Source organism: Rattus norvegicus, chromosome 7 (genome assembly GCF_021556685.1).
Source record: "Rattus norvegicus strain SHRSP/BbbUtx chromosome 7, alternate assembly SHRSP_T2T, whole genome shotgun sequence".
Taxonomy (NCBI): Eukaryota; Metazoa; Chordata; class Mammalia; order Rodentia; family Muridae; genus Rattus; species Rattus norvegicus.
The window spans coordinates 123,766,900-123,772,899 of NC_141540.1; positions in this window are offsets into that span (position 1 = coordinate 123,766,900).

Genomic DNA, 6,000 nt, shown 5'->3' on the forward strand with positions numbered 1-6,000 from the left:
GCCCTCTACTGGCCCCCACGGGCACTGCACACACCTATGGCATACACACATACATGAAAACACTTATAAACAAAAAATAAAAAATAGAAAGGTAGAGGGCCATTGAGGCATACATGACACTGGTCTCTGCCTTCCACAAGTGTGTGCACCTCTGCACACGCACACACACACACACACACACACACACACACACACACACGAAAATGCTCACATTAATACAGTAACACCACGTGGCCATGAGGACCACAAACCCAAAGCTGCCTCCTTGGTGGCCTCACTGTGACTATCCCTGTTCCAAGCTGGTTCTTCCGGGTATTCTCTTGGCTGTAATCCAGTTTGAATTTCTGACTTCAAGGAAAGCCAAGCGTACCCAAGACAGCTAACTTTTACTTCACTGACACATAATCCATGGGACTCGGAGATAATTAAACCAGCTGCCTGCCCACTGGGTCTGCTGGGCTACCTGACATTCGTCACTCCATGGATGGGCTCTGGAGCCACTGCCGAGCTGGTCCCCACCTCTCTTGTCCATTAGCTCTGGGACACTGGGTAAGAGACCCATCCTCTGTAGATCGCTCCTTAGAGACACAGCCAGAATACAGCAAATACAGAGGCGAATGCCAGCAGCAAACCACTGAACTGAGAATAGGTCCCCTATTGAAGGAATCAGAGAAAGAACTGGAAGAGCTTGAGGGGCTCGAGACCCCAAAAGTACAACAATGCCAAGCAACCAGAGCTTCCAGAGACTAAGCCACTACCTAAAGACTATACATGGACTGACCCTGGACTCTGACCCCATAGGTAGCAATGAATATCCTAGTAAGAGCACCAGTGGAAGGGGAAGCCCTGGGTCCTGCTAAGACTGAACCCCCAGTGAACTAGTCTATGGGGGGAGGGCGGTAATGGGGGGAGGGTTGGGAGGGGAACACCCATAAGGAAGGGGAGGGGGGAGGGGGATGTTTGCCCGGAAACCGGGAAAGGGAATAACACTCGAAATGTATATAAGAAATACTCAAGTTAATAAAAAAAAAAAAAAAAAAAAAAAAAAAGAGACCCATCCTCTCCCTGTGTGTTCTCTTAGCCGGAATCCAGCATAGGTAGAAGGACCTCCCTCCCGAGGCTGCTGTGACTGTTAAATACAGGGATGTGTGCCTGGCTCCTGGACTCACATCGTGCTGTGTCCCTGTCCTCCATGGAAGCTGAATTCACTGCCTCCCTTCGCTCCCGAGCCCAGGGCAGAATGAGGGGGCAGAGCTAGTTTCTGAGGCTGCAAAAGGAAACTTGCTGGGGCTACTTCTTTTCCTTCTCCTTTCTTCTGCCCCTGCCTCTCCCTTCCTCTCCTGCTAAGTAGCTTACTTTCTTTTTTTAAAACAGTCTCATGTAGCCCAGGCTTGCCTCAAACTTGCTATGTAGCTGAAGATAACCTTAAGCTTCAGATTTTCCTGCCCACACCTGAGCGCTGGGATTCTAGGTGCACAGAGCCACACTCTTTTGGGGGAGCAGGGTCCTGGGGATGGAAGCCAGAGCCTCAGGCATGGCAGGGTGGTAGTCTACTAACTGCGCTATATCCTAACCCTCGGTTCCTTCCTTTGATGTTACATTGTGAGCTTGCTTACAAGACAACCACGACAAAGACTCAAGAGCCACAGGCAACACAGGCTCACTGTGGACATGAGACAGGACATCAGCCCTACTCAAGGTGACTGTAGATGTGAGACCTGCGGGGCTGCGCCGCGCTCCTGGCACACCGAAGGTGGGGTTCTATGTATGTGACTCAATGCTAAGACTGAGCAACAGATGCACGCCCTACACTGCGTGTAGCACGCCTGGCTCACGGCCAGCACTCAGTTAATGACCCGTGACGATCCCTGCTTGTACATAAGGAGGAGTCACAATTCACAACAGAAAGTTGCAGGATTTAAACCTGTTTGCTGGGTGCTTGCCACTGTGCCTGCCCGCACCCTGCCGCCTCATGAATTCATCTTGAGGAGTGGCACCAGTGGCACCAGAAATGCCTGCACCCCATGCTCCCGTTTAACTGAGATGTGGGGGAGGGCCGAGAACAGAAATGTATGTCTTTATATTAAAGAAGCAGAAAAAGAACAACGTAAAACGAGGACTACAAGTCTCTGTCCCACACGTCCCCACAGAGGTGGGGAGAACGGAGCTAGCCTTCTCTAAATAATGCTTGCCTATTGATTCCTTTTGGATCTATGTGGTTGCTTTGTTCAATTATAAACCACAGCGAGGCTGTGGATCATGGGCAGGGCACACTTAGCATGTCTGTCTGATCCTAGCACTGCAGGGAAAGATTATAAACCCCAATAAAATTGAAATGAAAAATACAGTCCCCCCTTTTAAAAGAGCAAAATGAAGTGTGCATACACACACACAGGTGTAACTGTGTAGAAAACTGGTGGCTCCTTTTCTCAGACAGAAAGTATTTTGAGGTAATAATAATTTGACCATGCCTTGGAATCCCAAGACATGTTCAAAAGCGGGGAGGGGGGAACCTTCAATTGCTTTTAGTAACCATATTGCCAGCAATCAAACTGGCATCATTCTGAAATACAGGATGTAAATTCAACATACAATATAATGTAATATGATGCATGTTGTGTAATTTATTACATACAAACATATATGGATACATTAAATAAGAAATTATGTTAGAGGATTTAGGAAACAATATTTTCAGCGTGAGAGAGATAAAGGAACAAATATGCAGGATGCAGAAATCCTGACATGAACTCGGCCATGTCACCTCAGACTCCAGATGAACATCGAAAGCTGATCTAAGTATATAGGTGTGCAGAAATTATCGATCGTGGCTTCCACCTCTCCAGGACTGAGCCCAGAGACTGCGGCTCCCTGCAGAGACCTCTCCAGAGATTTACTAACCCCCCTCCTCCTCCCTGGTGCTGTGCTTAATAAACCAGCTGGGTTTCCCAGCTGCTGGTGGTCCACCAGAGTGCACAGCCCACATGGTTCTTGCTTTTCTGTGAGCGTGTATATCAGTCTTTTTAGTTCCCCATTGTCCCAGCCGGGGCAACCCCAAAGCCGAGGAGGTCTTGGCATGAATATAAAATCAGACAGCATCTGCATAAACCCTGCCATCCTAAATTTAATCTGGAAAACAAGCATAAATTCATATGGTTTCTCTGTCTCTGTCTCTCTGCCTCTCTGTCTCTGTTTCTCTCTGTGTATGTCTGTCTGTATGTGTCTGTGCTGTCTATCTGTCTTTTTCTTTTTCTTTTCTTTTTTTTTTTTTGAGACAGTCTCATGTGGCCCAAACTGGCTCCCATTCACTATAGACCCAAAGATAAATTTGAACTCTAAAAAAAAATTGTGTTACTTTAATTATATGCAGCAATGTATGTCTGCACGTGGGAATGAGTGTGTAATTTGTCAGGCTTGGTGGTAAGTGCCTTTACCCACTGACCCGTCCTACTGACTCCACCCGATGTCTCCTAATATGTCTGCCTAAATCAAGGACATAGCGGTTCCACACGCAGATCTGAACTTACTGTGGGTTTCATGTGGAATCAGTTCTTGAGTATTAAAGGCCCTGACTTTGCCTCTTTCTGTGTCTACTCTACTAAGACCCAAAAGAAGGAGAACCATTCCCAGTGTGAGACTGGATCAAAATTCAAGTTCAAAAGCGTATGGGCCAGACCTGGGACCTGGCAGAAGCTGAGCGGCTCCATCCAGATCATCCTCAGCCCCACAGTGAGTTCAAGGTCACCCTAGACTACAGGAGCATTTGTCTCAATAAACACACACGCCCGAGCTAACCAGAAAACCAAAGCCATGGCTGACATCTGTGCTGCTGAGCCTGAACTGGATGCTAAAGACCTCTCAGAAGAACTCCGACTGGGGCTGTGCTTTTTCCGGCCCAGGATGGGCGCGAGGATGCGTGGGCACGTGGGCATTTCTGCCCCTGACTCTGTTTCATTGTCGTATGGGCAGAAGTGTGTACAAAGCAGCCCCAAACTGCTCCTGCTGTGCTGAAAATGAAAGCAAGCAGTATACTCCGCACTACTTTTTTTTTTTTTTTTTTTTTTTTTTTTGTGGCGGGAGGGAAGGGGGAGGGGAACAGGAGAAAGGAGGGGGATAGGGGAAGGGAGGGGGAGAAGGATGATGGAGAAGGAGAAGGGAGAGAGAATGAGAGTCTGTGAAGGACAAAAAACTTTCAGGAATCAATTCTCTCCTCCTCATGAGGGAGGGCTCAAATTTAGGTCCTCTGGGTCGGCATGGGCAGCAAGACCCTGTGTCCATTGAGCCATTTCGCCAGTCCCTAGACCACTGCCGCTTCCCTCTCTCGCTGGTATCCTCTTTCCTTTTTAAAGCCATTCTACTTACATATCAAGTAGAAATGTAGTTTTGTAAAGGGACCAGTCTTCTCTTTCAAGCCAAATGAGGGTGCTCCCCCCACGCCCTCTCCGCTGCCCCTCCTCTCATCTCAGGGCTCTTGCTCTAGGGCTCTAGGAGGCCGGATCTGTTCAGCAGCTCTGATTGATAACACAAATCACCCCGGAGGCTCTGAGGAAGGAACTCGGATGTCAGCTGGAGGTGCAGTGGGAGCCGCGGCCCTGCCCCCACATCGTTTATTCATTCACCGCATGGCAAGCTCCGAAGGGCCGGAGCAATTCCATCAGCTCTCAGAATTGGCACACGGCGAGCCTCCTCTCCCCGGACCACCGCGCTGCCATAAATAGACACCACGTGGCCTCCTTTTATGATAAGGTTAGGGGGAAACGAGTGCGTGGGGAGAGGCCGGCGGGAGAGTGGCAGCTCCGAGTCACAAGGATAAAGCCTGCGCAGCATCGCTCCTCTCGCCTGGGGCGGGATCAGAAGCGGGAGCCGAGTGGCAGCCGCTGGGCTCCCCAGGCGCTTCCTTTGGTGGTTCCCTGACTCCCAGCAGCGGTTCCTGCCCTCAGCCATCTTCATCACTCCTGCTGGGGCTGCAGACGCCCTGCCTTGCCAGGCGTTGTGGCTCCCCCGGCTCATTTTCTGATAGAGCTGTCAGTTTTTATTGCTGATAGGAGAAATCATTTTCTCTCTTAGCTGAATGTTAATTGGCCTTTTCCTCTCTCATTCAGTGAGAACATGTAGTCCCCTTGTCTATTCATCACCGTACCCCCCGTGCCCCCCCCAAGGTAGAAGAAGCATTCTAGAAAGACAAGGACAGTGGTTCTTGCTAAATTACTAATTGTTAATTCAGAGGTTAAGAAGAAGCTACAGGAGAGTGGAAGGAAGGGGTGGGGGAGCTATAACCACACTTTTGAAGTCTCCAGGAGCCTACTGTGTACTATATATGTTCTCATTGGCTATAGAGGGCCCAAGGATCAATAGGGGGGATGGGTAAAGTCAAATGCGGAGGGGCCAGGTACTAAGCCAGCTCCTGATGCTTCAGAGATGACAAAGACTAGTCAGAGACAACCTGACAAACTGATGGGTCAGTACGTTGTGACTGGAGCAGCGGCAGAAATAGGTAGTCAGAGAAACTTGCCAGTAAGGACAAAGTTAGAAACTCAGACTCGAAAACACCCAGGAACTGGCTGGGAGGAGGCTGTAGTCCGGATGTCCCAGTTAGGAAAGGTGGTGCAAGTCATAGATGCGGCAAAACAGGGCAGCATACTGGACACGTCAGAGTAGGGTTGTTGCCCCGTTCCTATAATTCTCCTATTCTTTTTTTTTTTTTTCCGGAGCTGGGGACCGAACCCAGGGCCTTGCGGTTGCTAGGCAAGCGCTCTACCACTGAGCCAAATCCCCAACCCCAATTCTCCTATTCTTAAAAAGTAAACTGGTGGGGCTTGGCGGTTGAAAATTCGGAGTGCTTTCGCAGAGGACCATTTGATTCTCGGCACCCACATGGCTTCCAACCACCTGTAACTCCCATTCCAGGGGCTCTGACGCCCTCTTCTGGCCTCTGTTAGTACTGTATGCATGTGGCGTATAAACATGCACGCAGGCAAAATACCCATACACATAATTTTT